This window comes from Sus scrofa, chromosome 3, assembly GCF_054392235.1.
Source record: "Sus scrofa isolate SSC_HxYL_T2T_F1_AM1 chromosome 3, Sscrofa_HxYL_maternal_Yorkshire_Landrace_v2.0, whole genome shotgun sequence".
NCBI classification, from domain to species: Eukaryota; Metazoa; Chordata; class Mammalia; order Artiodactyla; family Suidae; genus Sus; species Sus scrofa.
This window is the reverse complement of record NC_139385.1, coordinates 94,023,241-94,042,527: the sequence shown is the minus strand read 5'-3', so window position 1 is coordinate 94,042,527 and position 19,287 is coordinate 94,023,241. Positions and strand designations below refer to the sequence as shown.

The 19,287-nt window shown below is 40.2% G+C and overlaps 1 long non-coding RNA gene across 1 annotated transcript in view; it reads right to left on the bottom strand.

Moving 5' to 3' along the window:
• The window catches only part of LOC110260009 (uncharacterized), an 822,333-nt gene that overhangs the window by 312,019 nt on the left and 491,027 nt on the right, over positions 1-19,287 (bottom strand). Inside the window, exon 5 of the long non-coding RNA XR_014841892.1 lies at positions 393-656. This is a non-coding gene — a long non-coding RNA (uncharacterized LOC110260009). The remainder of the gene's footprint in view (positions 1-392; positions 657-19,287) is intronic.

Below are 19,287 nucleotides of genomic sequence, written 5' to 3'. Positions count from 1 at the left end.
TCTCCAGAGTAGGGTGAGTGGCAAGGAGCGAACCAGATTCAGTTTTGGTCTTCCAAACCGAATTTGAACACTCTCTCTTTCTCTGAAGCAAAGCTACTCTTCCAGAAAAGACCATGTAGAATTAAGGAGGGCCAGGACCTCCTCTCCCCAGTGGCATTAACACCCTAGTAGTAATAATTGGGTGCACAGTATTAGTCGTAGCAATAGTAATAAGAGGGGTAATAGCAGCAGTAGTAGCAGCAGCAGGGGTAACTCATATTCACAGATGATGTTAAAGGTTTCACACCATATCATTTGCTCGTCAGAGCAATGATGCAAGGTAGATAGGGAAGAATATCATTATCTTCATTTTACAGATGAGGAAGTAGGTCCAGAAAGGTTAAGTGACGTACCTCTTCAAGGTTATTTGTACTAAGTAGCAGAGCTGGATCATCAAATTCCAAATCTGGTGTTCTTGTTCCTACTGTATCGCATTCTCCTTCTATTTCAAATCCCAAACTTTTCCAATTGCCTTCATTTCCCCAAAACAGGAGTAAAAATCTAGCTCTTCAAAGAAAGTAACCTTTATGCTTGGCATTCCATCAACAGTTTGAACTTGAAATAGATGCAGATCCTCTACAATGAGGATTCATAATGGGTGGATGAATGGAAAAAATCTGTTAAAGCATACAGTACAAAAATCATCAGACAGACTTTAAATATTTATTTTAGGTTAAAAGTTATACAAGTAGATCATTTGCCAATTTGCTGATCTAGACCTAAGCTTTGTCTTTAAATTGGCTGTTTGGAGTTCAAGTCGTCTTTCTGGCATAAACCACACCCATAGCATCTATCAGCTACAATTTCACATTTCAGTTTCTTTAAAGAGGGGTGAGAACTAAAACACTTGCAAAGCAATTGAATGTAAAGTATTCTTAATTTTTATGATCTTCCCTCAATCCTTTGCAGATGTCTTACACATGCCTAATTCAACAGCACACTTTTTCAGTGTTTTGCTTTCATCGAGTGGTCCCAAAGTGTGCATCTCAATAACAGAGGGGCAACTCCCTTCTTTTTGCAGTCATATTTCATCAATTACTAAATATTTAACTAAGTCACACAATAACAGTAACAAGAACAATCTGTATAAAACAAACACACCAGACTCTGTGTTAGCATACGGTTCCACTGATGGTGGCAGAAAGGCAATTACATATGAAAGAGTAGCCTTCCTAGCCACTACACACATACAAAAGGCTGTGGGCATCGTCCAAGACCATTTACAGTTGACAGAGAGCACGGCTTAATCCCACAGGCTGTTAGGCAGAGATCTGTCCAAAGAGCTTATCCTAAATTCTGAAATAATTGACTTTTGGTTATGTTACTTTGCAGAGGTATGTTACTTTGTTTCATGGATCCATCTTATACTTCTCCAAGCTCTCAAAAATGAAAACATTCCTTCATTAAAAAAATTTAAAATTACCTCTCTTCACCCAGAATTAATTAATACATAATTAATAATTAACAGGGGACCCTTCCCCAACAGATCCTTTAAGAAACATCTTTGCTCAGAGCATCCTTTGGAGGAGGACAGACTAGGCTTCAGAAATGCAGTGTGTGGTGGCTTTCTTAAGCATCCTCAGTCTGGCCAATTATGTAGTTCTTAACTTCTGGAATGCCTGACTGGGTATGTGAGTTGTAAATGTGAATGCACTTAGAAAACAAATGTAAAATGTGCTATGTTTGAATTGGGTACTCTTATTATCACTTCATTGTTTTCAACAACGACCTTATTCTTTCAGCACCACACACCCCTCTCCTGAGAATCACTTCCAGCCCTGGGCCATGGCTGTTCAGAAGCTTAGATTTTCTAGGACCTCAGGGGCAGCAAGATCCACACTGGTTAAGATTCACCAGCCTCATAGACATTAGAAGGTCCTGAAAGGGACCCCAAAATTGGAAAGTTTGGTGGGTCCCCAGTATCAGAAACTGAAGAGGAAGGAGAAAACGCATTCTGGTAGCTGCAGTCCATACATATCCTCTATTACCCTCGAAATGGTCCACTTGAAAAATGGCAATATTTTTGTATGCTGGCCTCAAAGTCCCTGCTCGAAGAATGCTTGTAGCAAAGCTGTATTTCCGCTTTGAGGGCTTTCTGAAGAATGCATTTAGGTAGGAGCTTGCCTTTTCTTCCAGAAACAGCAAGGGCTATCCGTCAATCTACCGGCAAGCCGCTCATCAAGTTCACTCGACAAAGGGTTAGGGCAGCAAGCCCCCACAATAATGTGGAAACAGAAATATTACAAAGTAAAGGCTTATAAAATAATAAAAATTCTACTTACTCCAGATACCTCCCTGTGCCTTTGGCAAAATACCTTAAGCATTCCACATACGGCGGGCATTGTCTTTATAAGATGGCACCTCATAAAATGGTATTAAATATCACCAACGGGGCTTCATATTTCATCCAGCAGGGTTTAGGCCAGGCATGTTCTATATCACACATTATTAGAATGACATCTGCTTTGCAAGTTGTGTACCCAGGAGCCTACCCGGATCACTCATTTCAGCATTCATTCTTGAGGCTTCTGTGCCTTCATAATGCCTAATATGTTTAACTCATTTTGAACAGAAGTCTAAAGCCTGCCACGGCCCTCTGGCCAAAACTGTAGCTGTCAGACAACGGAGCCAGCTATCAAACATTCCTCATTTATCATTAGTGGTGATGCAGTTGTACAGGAAAATGTGCCCACTGTACTGAGAGGCTGTCAATTGTTCCCCCCTATAAAACTCCTCTTCTCAAATAGGGACATTTCTCTGTGGAGGCCTTGCCATTACATTTCGCTCCTTTTCCCACAACACTGAATTTATAATGCAAAGGAAATGGGGAACATATATTCATCCAAATGGCCTCTCTGCTACGAGATGAATAAGGAGATCACCTATGGCAGCATCAGTGCACGGCTGCACGTGCCATTGGGAGAAATTAATAGAATCAGTCCAGAAAGAGTGAAAAGGGAAAAAAAAAAAAAAAAAAAAAAACTGGAGAAAGAGGGAAAAATCACCCATAGGTTTTGTGCTGAGGTTGAAGCTTGAATAATAAAGGCATGCATCTGAGAGTTGGAATTCTCTTTGGAATTACCATTTTGCCACCAAAGTAGGATGTGTGGGCTACAAACCTGCTAGAGGAGGCAAATTTCTCCAACTCTGCTCCTCATTTGACTCCTGATAATAACTCTTTAGGTCTCCTTTTCCCCACCTATAAACTATGCCTCTGAAATTAGCTTCTGGCCCCAGAAGCAGCCTCAAATTTTTGGTTGATGTATACAGCATGCTTATGGAGCTTCTTTATATTTTAGAAAAGTCAGATGGTACATCTGATTAACATAATTATGACTGGGCCTCTCATTATTATTAGGATTGTGAAAATCTTCCCTTACCATTTTATTCCTCCTCCACCCATAAGGCTGCCTCTTCCCACGCAAATATTTTAACTGTCTTGCTTATAATTCTGCTGGGTGAAAAATGGACTCAATTGAATGTGTTTGAGATGCCTCCAGGTTTATGCCTCTGTCTTCAAAGACAGTGTTAGGGTGGGGATACTAATGACAACTACCCTTGTTAACTTCCAAGGGAGGGGCCTGGCAAATGGACTTATTCGCATGATATCTCTGTCAGAGCAGTTATTAGCCTATCTTAGAGATGTGAAAATTGAGTGTCTTGCCTAAGGCCATGGATAGAATCAATCCCAGAAAGAGATGATAAACATTGCCATGACCTTCGGAATCTTTCCCAAGTTCAGACCACTTTCCCTCCAGAGGCAGAAACAAATCTCACCTTCAGAAATGAACAAATTCCAGGGCAGGTAAACACAGCCAAAAAGAAGTAAACCATTAAGTAAGTCTACAAATAAACACTGGAGAGGGTGTGGAGCAAAGGGAACCCTCCTGTACTGTTGGTGGGAATGTAAATTGGTACAACCACTATGGAAAACAGTTTGGAAGGTGCTCAAGAATACTAAATACAAAACTACCATATGATCCAGCAATCCCACTTCTGGGTGTACATCCAATCAAAACTTTCACTCAAAAATACACATACACCCCTATGTTCCATCAGAGCACTATTCACAATAGTTAAGACATGGAAATAACCTAAATCACCATTGACAGATGAATGGATTAAGAAGACATGGTACATATACACAATGGAATACTACTCAGCCATTAAAAGAATGAAATAACAATATCGGCAACAACATGGATGGAACTAGAGATTTTCATGCTATGTGAAGTCAGAAAGATAAATGCAAACACCATATGATGTCATTTATATGTGGGAATCTAAAATAAGGCACAGGAGTTCCCACCATGGCTCAGTGGGTTAAGAACCTAACTAGTATCCATGAGGACTTGTGTTCAATCCCTGGCCTCGCTCTGCGGGTTAAGGATCCAGTGTTGCCATGAGCTGTGATATAGGTTGCAGATGTGGCTTGGATCCCATGTTGCTGTGACTGTGTTGTAGGTGGCAGCTGCAGCTTTGATTTGACCCCTAGCCTGGGAACTTCCATATGCTGTAGGTGTGGCCCTAAAAAGAAAAAAACTAAAAACAAAAAATATGTATCTGTGGCACAAATGAACCTATCTACAAAAGAGACTCATGGACACAGAATAGACTTGTGGTTGCCAAGGGGGAAGGGGGAGGGAGTGGGATAGATGGCTAGTTGGGGAGTTTAGTAGATGCAAACTATTACATTTAAAATGGATAAGCAATGAGGTCCTGCTGTATAACACAGGGAACTATATATCCAGTCTCTTGGGATGGACCATGATGGAATATAATAGGAGAAAAAGAATATATTCATAAAAGAACATGACTGTATCACTTTCACTACACAGCAGAAATTGATACAACACTGTAAATCAACTATACTCTTAATAAAAATAAAATTAAACCATTTGACACACCCTGCAGGGACACCAAACTCTTGAATGCTTATGGATTGATGTGGGGAATGGATGGGTAAAGATTTGCTCTCCATTCGCCTTTTTTTTTTCCTAGAGCCCAACCTTGTCTTTATCCAAAGGATAATCTGCCCCACTGGGATAGATGGGCAGCTGACAATCAGTCTTTGGCTGAATAAACTCTCAACAGTCTCATTTCCTCACATTGAATCCCTTGAGGTTCTCCACCTGTTAGAAAGCCTCCTCCTCCCTGAATGGGGAAAGAAGTCAAGACCCTCCAGTGGTCCAGCTCTGTGGATAAGTGTGCATAACTCCACTGCATAGTCTTCAAGACAGAGCTTGGCTGGCTCTGCACAATCTTTTACCCAAAGTGTGCACCCGTCCATTTTTTCTCATTTCTGCCACTGTATTTTTCCAGTTCCAGAACTGTTCTTCTCTCCCAGTTATTTCCAGGAGCTCATACATCATCAGCTGGTCAGCTTCTTCTCTGCACTAGTGTTTTTCCTTTAAAACCACCCTTTACTACAAAACACTTGCCCTGGAAACTCATGATGATTAACTGTCCTCTTGGTTATAGTCTCAAAATATAGTCTCTAAACTCCCTAATCTTCTTTAATTTTCTCTTCCTTTCCTCTAAATCACCCTTCACCTTTTTTTCACCTGCTCGCTCACAGTGATCCAGGGTTATATATTCAAAGCACGTTTTCTTTCCAATCATCACAGAGAATTTATGGTTTCTAGTAGAGCTGTTCTACTGAAGACTTGATCAACTTTAATATTTTTCTTTTGGCAATGTTCATTCCAACTCAAGGCTGGCAACTTAGCATTGCAGCTGAATTGGAGATAAATGCGTCACTTCAATTAAATTTGAAAAATGCTAGAGTGACACAGAACTCATTAAACACTGGAGATGTAGACAGGTAAAGACCTAGAAAAGCATAAGTTTCATGAGGACAAGGATGGTATTCGATCATTACACCCGGAAATCCTAAAGCTACCAGAGAGTGTACATTGAGCTGCTCACTGATCAGCCTCCCTAAAGGTTTCAGGCCGGCTCTATGGAGAGTGCCTCAAACTACCCCAAAGAAACATAAAGTACAGCCTTCCCTGGCCTCAGAAATCCCTCCATCTGTCACAGAAGCTTTTTCCATGCCTTCCTGGCAGTCATTTCAATTTCCATGACAGGAAGGAAAAAAAAAAAGAAGTTGTGGTCTGTGCCACAGCTTGAAGGTTCATTTAATGTAGATTTTGATGTGTGAACTGTACAATAACCCCAAGTTGGAGGTGCATTTTTTATATTGAAGGTGAGAGACCAATTAGTAGCTCTAACTCCTTAAGCAGATGGTTATCATATGATAACGGAGGTGCCTGTCCTGTCCTTTGCCATTAGAGAGTCATCTTTTCCCTAATATCTTTCTCTACAAAGAAAAGATATTATGCAGACAGATTGCATGGCCTAGACACCTCTACGAAGTTGAGTTTTTAGCAGGACACGAGGAGCCTGGAAATCTTGTTCTGAATTACAGGTCATATTCAGCTCCTAAAAACAGCCTCCAAGATACAATGCAAAGGAAGAATCTGAAGGCAGGCAGAGAAACAAAGCTGACAAGATTCTTAGGTTCTGGGCTCCATCCTAAGCTAGAAATGGCAGACATATTACAGTCGGCTTTCAATTACCTGCAAGGGATCCTTCCCTTTCATGGCTTGGAAACTCATGCTATAAAGGAGGTAACATGGATTTGGAGTCAAAGGATTTGGTTTGAATACCAGCTCTGCCCTTTAGAAGCTAGGTGACCTGAATGCACTTGCTTGAACTCCCCAGCCTCGGTTTCCTGTTCTGCAAAACAGGACTTATGAAAACACCTTTTGAAAGAGAGGAAGATTAAGTTTCAAGTGAAAAATCATGACACCTGGCACTTCTGCTTTCCCTCAAAATACCTGTAATCTGGAGTTAGTAGATGCAAACTATTATATTTAGAATGGATAAGCCATGAGGCCCTACTGTACAGCACAGGGAACTATGTCCAATCTCTCAGGGTAGAACATGATGGAAGACAGTATGAGAAAAAGAATGTATATATATGTATGACTGGGTTGCTTTGCTGTCCAATAGAAATTGACACAATACTGTATATCAACAATATTCTAATTAAAAAAATGGTAGTTAAAAAATAAAATACCTGGCAGGGAGGACAGCACCACAGGGTCAAAGTTCATCTGGATATTTTCCTCTTTGTCATCTGTCAATACAGCTGTTCGAGCACAAACTCAGGAGTCTGATAAATGTGGGTTTGATCCTTGGTTCCACCACTTGTTGGGTGTGTGAGTTTGGGCAAGATATATAACTATTCTGAGCCTCAGTGCTTTCCTGTGCAAAGTGGGGGAGGGAATACCTACTTCGCACACCAGAATGATATGATGATTACAGAAGACAGTTCACTCAATGAGCTTAGCACAGTGTCTGGCCCAGGATACACATATCTGTTACTCCTTTCCTTTTCTTTTCACTCTTCATCTCACCTACTCTTTGATGCAATCCAAGCTGCTGTCATTTTTCCATGTCCAGAATGGACTGTAGCGAGGCTTCTGTCCCTGGAGACTCCCAAGCTTTTCTCTGTGCTCAGAGAATGCAGTGCTCCGTACTTAATGTAAAGAAATAAGGGCAGAAGGAATCCTTAGGACCTCAACTGAGATTGCTGTTTCCCAGGTTGCCAACCCTGAACTCAAGTCCTTTCCCTCCTGCTGGCCCCAGTTTCCTATCTATAAAGTGGGAAGATAAGCAAGAATTCTCTGGAGCTCCTGGTTGAAATCTCACCAGTCTACTTAGGTAGGCCCTCTCCTGAGGTTTTCCTTCTTTTTGGCCATCCAAGTCCTGTCCAGGGGTCAAATTCTAGCTGAAATTGTTGTACTACCTCCCAACCGTTGGCCAAAAGAATGCACAAATGCACATGGCGATTGGACCACTCAAATATAATTTACTAGACGTCTTCTCTGGTCCCCACGACTTTGTAAAATCTATCCTGACCCCTCGTTCCTTTGAATTTTGATGGTCCCACAGTGCATGACACACAATTTAATATTTATTCTCTCCACCAGCTTCTTCAAGGCAAAAACTGTTTAATTAATTATTAAACCTTACTGCCTAGCCCAGTACCTGGAAATTTATGTGTTTCACAAATGGCTCCTGAAAACCTATGTGATTAAATAACTGAAGTATCTATCTTATAGGAAAATGTTGGCCAATGACTAGGCAGTAAATCAGTTGAGACCAACAATTCTGAACTATTTTTTTGGTATTCTACATAGCATCTAGCACAAAAATGTGGTAGATACTCAAAAAACACAAGGTGGTCCTTATATTATAAACTTTGTCTCTATATTTATGAGGAAATTCTTCTGGACCACTCACATACCAAGGAATGGTCTTCAGCAAAAGCCCAGAGCTAGAACCACTCCTGAGGCTGACATGATAGGGACCATCAGTTTGAATGGCTTGAATGAAGGATTGTGGGAGGAAAGAAAGTGGCTCTCCAGAAGGTTAGAAAAGATAATCTAAGATTCATATGCATATAAACAAGCAGTGCAAAATCCCCTTTCCTCACCATCAAGAAAGTCTGCTCTATCCTTATCATACATACATATTCTACCCTTTGATGGCCCTTTGATGGGTGGGAAAGAGGATGGCAATGCACATTTTGCCTTGAGCCCTGTACACCTCAAGAGATGGTTCAAAATCTTTAGGTGTGGCTCTGATTAAAGTAGTCATCATATAGTTAGTTGTCTCTGTCCTCTTCTCCTCCTCCACCTCTTATTCCATCTCTTCATCCTCCTTCTCCTTCTTTATCTAGACCATTGGTGCTCTTCCTGCACAAATGATTTACACCCAAACAGATGCTGCAAACAGGTTTCCTGCTCCTGGGTTTGAGCAATTAGCCTACTCAAAATATCCTGATCCTCGACTGAAGTGGTGGGTGGTGGGGCAGATAACGTCTGCCCTGCTTATTTTTGACCTGCAAGCACAGCCTGCTTTCTTCACTTTGAAGGAGACTGCAAAGACTCAGTAACTCTCTTGTGAAGACTGAGATCCTGTGACACTGAAACTCCTGCTGCCTGATTAAATATTGAGGAAGAGAGTCCATGGATTGACTTGCCCTCTGTAAAATAAGGTTTGAAATAAAACCCCTGGAGGGCCACACCCTCTGGTCTGCCAAGGGCCATGTTCTTTAGGGCAAGACAATTATAATTAATTGAGTGATCCTACAGAAAGCATACCTGCAAGAAAAACCCCTGCAAGTATCACCTCTTTGTACATCTACTAAAAATCAGCTGGGCCTTCAAAGGGTTAAGCCAGGATCAACAGACCAAGGAGGCCAATTCTGCCCGTGGCTACCACCAGTCAAGTCTGTTGCTGAGGGCTGTAGACACAGTCTGTACTTTTAACTCAGCCCAGTTAAAGAAATAATCATTCCAAGTTTATAGTGGCATCAGACTGATAATTCAGAAGTGTGATTGCTTCCCCAGTTAACTAATCAATCCCTTATCTTTAAGGATAGAGACTGAGAGAGAATCTAGGAACGGATCAATAATAAAGTGAATTCTATTTCTTTTCTTTTTATAGACTATAGATATCTTTTGAATATATTTTCAAATCCTATAAAATAATAGATTCCTATGAGCTTTTTCCTTACCTTCCCAGAATTACTGTAAGAGTTGATGGAAGCTATATTCCTTTGATATGTATGTATACAGGTACATTTGCTGAATACCCAACAAATGCCAGCTACTATATTGAAAGCTTGAAACACATTCTCTTATTTTATCAGGATTATTGCATCTTCATAGAAGGCTTCAGTAAGAGAGCTGAACTTTTAAGGCTGCTCTTAAGTGTCTTTTTTTTTTCTGCTGTGATTAAGCCATTTTTTATAATCTCTACCCAAGGTTGATAAATTTTCAAACAATTCATTTGCCACATTTCTTCCTATTATTAAGCCCAAAGCTGTGCCAAAAAAATCACATTAACTAGCACTTCTCAATTTTGGTCCAACTTCATCCTGGCATCAAGTTAAACAGTGCTCACGGTGAATCAGAGAGGTGCCAGCGGTGCTGTCTTTTAGAACATTAAACTGGTAACACAGCAAGGAAGCTGAAGCTCAAGGTGAAAATCCTTCAGTGGCACCCATGCCTTTTTCATTCTATCTATCCACCCATGCATCCAATCATTCAACAAATACCAGGTGAATGCCTACTACGTGCCATCCCTGCCTTCCTTCAATGAGCTCTGGTCTAGGGCAGGGGAAAGACACCCAAAGCAAATACAAGGCATGATAAGGAGAAGTTCTCAAGGAAGCACAGACCAGAATATTTGCTTCTCACTAAGAAGACTGGGAAAAGCTTCCAAAGGATTGAACAGAGTTTTAAAACTTCATGGAGCACTTAGACATAGGCTCCCAATGACAAAACATCACACGTTCAGCATACAATCAACAACATCTGAATATACAGAAAGTAGACAATATTTGTAAACAAAGAAAAGCACAAAATAGAAAAATGACCTGAACCTGACCTTCATTCTTTTTTCTACCAAAGTGCATAAAATAAAAAAGTATAAGCCTCTTCCTCCTGCTTCCAAACCCAGCTTACAAAGGGTTGATGGTGCAGTGCATAGGCTTTACACTTGTAATTTGTTCTCCTGTAAATGTGCCACTCCACTCCCTTTCCCAACATAGCACAGAGGTCAAGAAAACTAGCTCTGAAATCTAGTTGGCTGACTTCAGGTCACAGCTCACCCACCAACTAGCTGTGTGACCTTAGGCTAGTTACTTCACTTCTCTCTGTGTTATTTTTCTAATATGTAAAGTGAAATTAATAAAAGTCTAGATCCTGCTGTGTAGTACTGGGAACTATGTCTAGTCACTTACGATGGAGCATGATAATGTGTGAAAATAGAATGTATATATGTATGTGTAACTGGGTCACCACGCTATACAGTAGAAAAAAATTGTATTGGGGAAGTAACTATTAAAAAAATAATAATAAGTAATGATTAACTAAAAAAATAAAAAATAAAGTCTAGATTCTACATCTGTTTTAAGAGCCAAATGAACAAATAAATATAAAGAGTTCCTAGAACATAGCAAGTACTCAATAAACACAGCAGTAGTACTACATATACATGAATAAACTATTATATTACATTTAGAATGGATAAGCAATGGGGTCCTAGTCTTCAGCACAGGGAGCTATATACAATCTCTTGGGATAGAACATGATGGAATGTAGTATGAGAAAAACAACGTATATATGTGTGACTGGGTCACTTTTCTGTCCAGCAGAAATTGACACAACACTGTAAATCAACTATAAATATATGAATAAAATTTTTTTTAAAAGTAAAATCAAGGGAGTTCCCTTCATGGCTCAGTGGTGAACAAACCCGACTAGGATCCATGAAGATATGAGTTCGATCCCTGGCCTCGCTCAGTGGGTTAAGGATCCGGTGTTGGTGTGAACTGTGGAGTAGGTCACAGATGTGGCTTGGATCCTGCATTGCTCTAGCTGTGGTGTAAGCCATTAGCTGGAGCTTCGATTTGACCCCTAGTCTGGGAACTTCTATATGCCACAGGTACAGACCTAAAAAGCAAAATTAATTACTTTTTTAAAAAGTAAAATCAAGCTATATATCTTATACTGTGTATGTTTCCCAGTTAATAATGCTTATACCTTTTCCCACAAATTAGTTCATACTCATCAATTTGATTCCTTTTCAATGATAATATTTCAGAATATTATCCAGAATTTACATAACAAATCCATATTACTACTGAGAAAACTCTGTACCTATACTTGTATGCATTCCTCCTCATATTGGGATAGGACAGATTCCTAGAATGTGATTTCTAGGTCACAGGGTGTGTGCATTTAAATTTTTGATTAAATAGTCCCAAAGTAGCTTTCAAAAACTTTGTGCAATTTTAGACCACTGATTAAATGAGTGTCCATTTCTCCTATATCACCAATAGTGGCATTTACTAATATTTTTACTTGTGTTTACTTAAGTATCAGTGGGAATGAATATTAAGATTAAATGGAAAGGGTTTTAAACAGTATCTAGCACATGAAAACACCAAAATTTAAATAAAATGCTCTTACTAGTGGAGCATCATTTCTGGTTTACTGGTTATAGCTTGCTATTTCTTGAATTTATTTTATTTTTAATTTTTATGTTTTAGCTGCACTTGGGGCATATGGAAATTCCCGGGCCAGGGATTGAATCTGAGCCATGGCTGTGACCTTTGCCATAGCTGCAGAAACATCGGATCCTTAACATACTGCACTGGGCCAGAGGTGAAACCCTCACTGCCACAGAGACAAAACCAGATCCTTAACTGCTGCACCATAGCAGGAACTACTAAATGTCTTACTTTTTATCTTTTGCCTATATTCCCATTGTATTTCTTTTGATTACTAATTTACGGAAGTCTTTGCACATTTGATACATTAGTCCTGTAAGAAATAAGCATCCCCATCCTGTCTTACACCCTAGCTTAAAGTTAAGTAGAATTTAGATAGACAAAGGTTTGGTGGAATTTCAATAAGGAATAACATCTGCAAAGCCATGGCTCTTAAATGTAAATCAGATTCATAGACCGTGGAGCAGACTTCTGCTATGGGAACATAGGTGGATATGTACTGGAAAACAATTCACATATAATCAACCTTAAATGCCATCCTAGAAAATATGAGCTTTATTCTAAAGGCAGCTGTCAGCCACCTAGAACTGAAGAATAAAAGGGTGATAGAACCACTTTTAGACTTCTCACTGTGGGTGACAGGTCTTAAAGTGCTTGGTATCAAGGCAACATCACCATGTTGCCCAACTTCCGTTCTATATGGTGCAGCCACCATTCGATTCTATAGGAATATAGGTTCCCTAAAATTATACAAGGCAGATATTGGTCAGGGATCCTTAGGAGGGTCTGAAGAAAGTTAAGAAACTTCTCAGTGGAATTCACACACACTCAGAGCTTTGTATTTAATTTTAGAGTTTTCAGTGATACAGTGGCATTTACTCACTGACCCTTTAAAGGCTTGATTACACATGAGTAACCCCTCTTTTGAGGCTTTAATGTGACATTGGAATTTACTGCTTATAGAACTTGAAACTACGGTATTGTCTTGCTTAGGCAAAACTATGGAAAATTTAAAACTTTCACTGCTAGGAATGGAAATGTACTCTGGAAGCAAGGCTGTTCCTGGGAAGCATTCTAAAGCAGCACCATCCAACAGAAATATAACCAAGTCCCAAATGTGAGCCACATATGTAAGTTTAAGTTTTCTAATAGCCATGTCACGGAAGTAAAAAAAAAAAAAAGAACAGTAAAATTAATTTTACTAGCATATTTTATCTAACCCAATATATTCAGAATGTAAGTATTTAAATATATAATCAATATAAAATGTTTTAGATATTCTACCTGTTTTCGTACTAAGTCTTAGAAATCTAGTGTTTATTTTACATTATATTGCATTTCAATTCAGATTAGTCACATTTCAAGGGAGCAATAGCCCACATATGGCTAGCAGCCACCACACTGGATAGCACAGTTCTTTTTTTTTTTTTTTTTTTTGTCTTTTTGCTATTTCTTGGACAGCTCCTGCGGCATATGGAGGTTCCCAGGCTAGGGGTTGAATCGGAGCTGTAGCCACCGGCCTACGCCAGAGCCACAGCAACGCGGGATCCGAGCCACGTCTGCAACCTACACCACAGCTCACGGCAACGCTGGATCGTCAACCCACTGAGCAAGGGCAGGGACCGAACCCGCAACCTCATGGTTCCTAGTCGGATTCGTTAACCACTGCGCCACGACGGGAACTCCAGCACAGTTCTAAAATATCCCTTCAGATTTCCTTTTCTTTAAACTCAGTTTTCTCCAAGATATCCACTGAAACCATCAAACTCTCTTTTTAGACCTTATCACTATAAAACAGTATAGTGATAAAACAATAAGTATAAAATAGTAAGTATAAAACAGTAAGTTTTCCTCCATAGATCATCATAGTTAAGCTTGGCATACCACACTGCAGAACAAGAAATATGAACCCAGTGGGGGGAAAATGCAAGTATCAGTGAAGAGAGAAGGGTCTCTTTCAAAGCAGGTCATGTCATAAGTCATAGCATTTTGGGGGGGACACCTGAGCCTTGAGCTGGATCTTCATGCGGCTGCTCTCTGTCCCACTACCAGAGAATTCCAAGTTGGATATTCCTTAAATGGGCATTTTCTTCACTTTTGAGCAGAAGGTTAAGACAATAGTGAAGATTCCAAACCTCTAGAACATTCTAAAATAACAGAATACCAGGCTAGCTCTGTCTATATATGTCATCTTACAGCTGGGGGAAAAAAAAACAGCCTCAGATATGCTGTCTATGAATAAATACTATATTCTCAGAATAAAGTTTATTTGGGAGATAACAAGCAACATGATAACATTACTTGTACATGTGCCTAAAAATTTACTAGAACCTTCACTGAAAAAAAAAAAAGATTTAAATACGACTGCAAGTTTTATTGAAGTACAGATGTTAACAGTTAAATATGAAGAAAAAGGAAAAATAAAACAGCTCCTCAACTTGGTAGAAATAACAGCACTACTTGCTACATCTAAAAACATTATTAAGTAGTACAGAGAATCATCCTATGGCCACATGCCACTGAATGGCTTTGAATTTGCAGGGACTTGGAGACCAAGAGACTCAGGGAACCTGGCCCAAGTTCAAAACCCTAGGAATTCTTCATTTTTCCCTTCCGAATGAGAGAAAGACGTGCTTGGTAGTGTCACGATTTCAGCTATAAGCAGCAGCCTTCTAATTAAAAATAAACTGAGTCCATTATTTCTATTTATAGCTTTTCCACAATTTAGCAGCAATGTGAAGATAGATGCTGGAAGCATATGTTTAAACATCCCAAATGCTTTTGAGAGCATCATTAGAGTAAACATCCTGTGGATGTGCTTCCTTACCTTCAATGCGCCTCTCCAAAGGGCTTCCCAAGCTGTGTGAGGGTAGCACTGGCAGCATAAACATATTTATCTTTGAAGGAGTAGTCCAGAAAAAACACAGCTACAATTGAGTTAGTAACTAGAAAGAGCCACGCTTTTGACTCCAGACATTCCCTCTAGCAGGAAACATTCATTTCTCCCCCGTGGTATTTGGAAAATGGTGGAGGAAGAGAAGGGTAGTGTAGGAAAAGGGAAGTGGGAAAAGAGAAAAAGAAAATGTCAGAAGGTTTTCTGGGTGATGCCATGGTTGAATTTTAACATGAAAAATGTTCAAGGAATGAATCTGAAAGAACCTTCCAAAGACCAAAGCCCACCTCCCACACATTTTGAATGCATGTGGTCCTATGGAATGTATACGGCAGTTTTTCAATCACAGCATTGCCATGGTGGCCAGAGGACTCTTTGCTATGGAGACTGTCCTGTACACTGCAGGAAGGGAGCAGCATCCCTGGTCTAAACAAGAGAAACCAGTAGCACCCCTGGGTTCCCTCCCCACTGCTGTGACAATCAAAAATGTCCACAGACATTGCCAAATGTCCCCTGGGTGCAAAATCACCACTGATTGAGAACCTCTAGGGAATGATCAACCTTTATCCATTCATGTGTTCAACACATCTGACTCACATATATAGGCAATCTTCTATTTGGAACACTGATCGATGTACCTGTCCCTGCCCTCAAGTAGTTCCCCGTTTAGTGTAAGAGAGAAAGTTTAAAGTGATAAGGCATGAGAGACTGTGGGTTGACTCCTTAAAAATGGATGTGCACTCCTTTTTCAGAACATTTAAAAAAATGTACCTTTAATTGCAGCGAAGGTTACACAGTTTGAAAAGTTCTCAGAGAAAAGCCCATTAAACTTAGCGAGGGTTTCTGCTCTGCTAGTAGGTTACATATTAAAGATGAATTTGAAGGCTCTCAGAGAAGCAGCAAGCCTGGCCCCTATACATCTTTGCCGACTTCATAAAAAACAGGGGTGCTGCTTTGTGACCCAGGCAGGTCTACAAGAAGATTGTGTAACATGCAGTATGCCTTCGATCCAAATAAACTCCCAGATTATTAAAAGGATGTTTTTTCCCTCTTGAGGTCAAGGTGAGTCACCACAGCTCTTTCCCTGTTATTAACCAAGCACTAGATGTACAAGCCTTAGATATTAAAAGGCATTAGCCAAGGCATCATGGTCATCTAGTTTAGAGCAAATGCAAAACTTGAAGGAGAGGCTGAATTACTTACAAAGCAAGTAAATGGTCTGAAATATTCGGAGCTGTGTATACAAACCCATTCAAATTTCTACGAACAAGTGACAAGAAGGTATCGCCAGTTTCCTGAGCACCTGAGGCCAGCATTTCCCCAGTGTAATTCTAAGTAGAAAAAATATATTTCTACTGACTTACCTTGACCCAGAACTGCCAACAAATCTCTCCATTCTTTCAATAATCTGGGTGTTTATTTCTACCAAGAAGCATGGTGCTGTAGGGTAATGAAACAGGACCTCTCCTGAGATCTATGGCTGCCCTCACCCCTGAGAAGCAAGATAGCCCACTTGCCCACTCATACAAGGTTACCAGCCTTAGTGGAAACCAATCAGAGTATTTACAGCAAACCCAAGTTCAAGAAGTATGTAGATCTAATGAACCCAGGAAAATGCCCCAAAGCTGGAATCAAAAGCTAGCTTTGAATGACCATTCTAATACAGACTACCTTGTCAAAAAGAGGATGAGGAAGGACTGAGTTGATTGTTCTAGGCCAAAAGGGGCCCTAATCTTTATGACACCCTTGTCACTGGCCTTTTACCTCAATGAGATTTTTCTGCCATCTGTAGAAGTTTCTCACACCAAAGCCTACTGACTGTACTTCTCACATCAGGTTTTTTACCCTTTTCCTACAAAGACAGCCCCCAAATACCCAGAAAAGTTGGAAGATGGTTCTGGGGCAAACTGGAAAACACTGCTGCAAACCTAACAGCCCCTGGGAAGTATTCATAAGGGTTCTCTGCCCTAAGCTGCAGGAAGACAAATATGCTGGCATGGAGCCTTCTATTGTTGGAAACTTCTATTGTTTTATCAGGAAGCATCTATCAGAAAGGACTGGGGGGATCTCTTCTCATGAATAACTGGTTCCATCAGCTTCCTGAGGACTCTTTTTGACTTACATTCTACCTGGGGCTAGACATTGAGAGTGACCTTAGACAGATTCTAAAGTCAGCCTCTCACTATTTATTTTTTTTTCTTTCCTTCCTTCCTTCCTTCCTTCCTTCCTTCCTTCCTTCCTTCCTCCCTCCCTCCCTCTCTCTTTTTCTTTCTTTCTTTCTTTCTTTTTTTTTCTTTTCTTTTTTCTTTTTTTTTGTCTTTTTGTCTTTTATGGCTGCACCCACAGCATATGGAGGTTCCCAGGCTAGGGGTCCAATCAGAGCTGTAGCCGCTGGCCTACACCACAGCCACAGCAACTCAGGATCTGAGCCATGTTTACACCACAGCTCATGGAAACATCAGATCCTTAACCCACTGAGAGAGGCTGGGGATCGAACCCCTGTCCTCATGGATGCTAATTGAGTTTGTTAACCACTGAGCCATGACAGGAATTCCTATTTATTTTCTTTATGATGCAGCTAAGGGGTCAGCATTCCCAACTGCTTTCCTTAATGTAAACTATCTAAAGGTGTTCTTGCTGCTTCATCTTTGGGAATTTTGAGTGGGGAACTGTAAGAAGAACAAGCTAAAAGGATGATTAGTGGTGAAATTTAATCAGTGGCGGGGGGAGGGAAGATCTAACAAGTTGAACCATATTGTACCTGAAGCCTCCATTGCCTGACCATCTACCTCCATGTGCAGGATGGCTAACTTTCCACCAAAAATCCCTGCTCCACTTCCATGGTGCACACTTTTCACTAGGAAGTTGGTGCCCAGAACATATTCCCAGCCTTTCTTGCATCAGGTGGGGTCTAAAAGGGTCCTTACCAATGAAATGTGTGTAATTCAGTTTCCCGCCTTTGAAATACCTTCCCTGTCTGCCAGATAGTTGTAGAAGACTCCAAGGCAATAAGGGCTGGCAAATCCTTATGGTGGAAGAAATCTAACCCCACATAGAAGAAAGCTTCCTGACAATCAGGCGTATCCATATAGGACCATTATGTTAGTAAAAAATAAACTGAAATTTCAATGCACTGAAATTTGGGGAGATTTTATGGTACTTTAATCTTGCATTAGCCTAATTCATACATCAGGCCAACAGAAATAAAAGAAAGTAGGCAAAGAAACCTCTATTTGTGAGTCTCTAATAATACTTATTGAGAATCTTGGTCTATAGTACTTAGTTATTCTGTCCTTGTGCTTTCATGCAAATACTCTAGTATCATATAAAATTCAATTCTATTTATCAAATTTCCTTAGAATGTCTAGTAGACTAGACCTGAAAATCAACCCTTGAAGGCATTCCCATTTCCTCTGACTTTTGAACAATTTGATTTGATCATTATCTATTAAGCACTAATTATATGCCAGACACTATGGTAGAGCCAGTAATACAAACATAGTCCTCTCCCTCAAAGAGCCCATTTGGCTTCCATTTCCAGCCTCATTCTACCACACTTTTACAAGAAAAGTTATGTTTTGACTCACACAGAAAGTAGAAGAGCATATGCAAAATCTTCTGATGGTTGGGTGAATTTAGCGACAGGGATTCTTGTAGATATACAGTTTGTGTCATATTTGTATTTATGTATGCATCTCAGCTCTGTTTCTTTGTGGTTGCTACTCTCCTAGTCATTTCTGTCCTTTTCTAGCAAGTAAGTTATGGCAGATCTCACTTTTAAAATGTAAAATAAAGCTTCCATGCAGTACCAACCCACAGTCTAGTCACAAGCCCCAGTGTTAGTTTATATTTGCTTCTGTAGGCTCCCCCACTGCACTGTTGCCCTGCAGAGAAAGACAGCTCCATCTCATTATATCTTCCACCCCAGTAGCCCTGCTCTTTGGTAGGCCAGTTTCCAGTTGTATATTAGACAGCTTAGCTACTTAGTCCTGTTTCATGGTTAAACCTTAGAGAGCTGCACTGATGTAGCTACATTGCCCAGAAGAGTTCCAGGCAAATAATAGGTTCTCACTATATTTATGTGGAATGAAGGAAAGAATGAATGAGATATGGTTATTATCTAAGACATTGAGAAGTTTCCCCTTTAGGAGAGCCATTGGCCAAACACTTCTCCTAGGGAGGATATTTTGTTAGGGATATTGACATTGAATGAACTGGTGAAGACCAAGATGACAACTAGGTCTACTCTGGCATGCCAAGT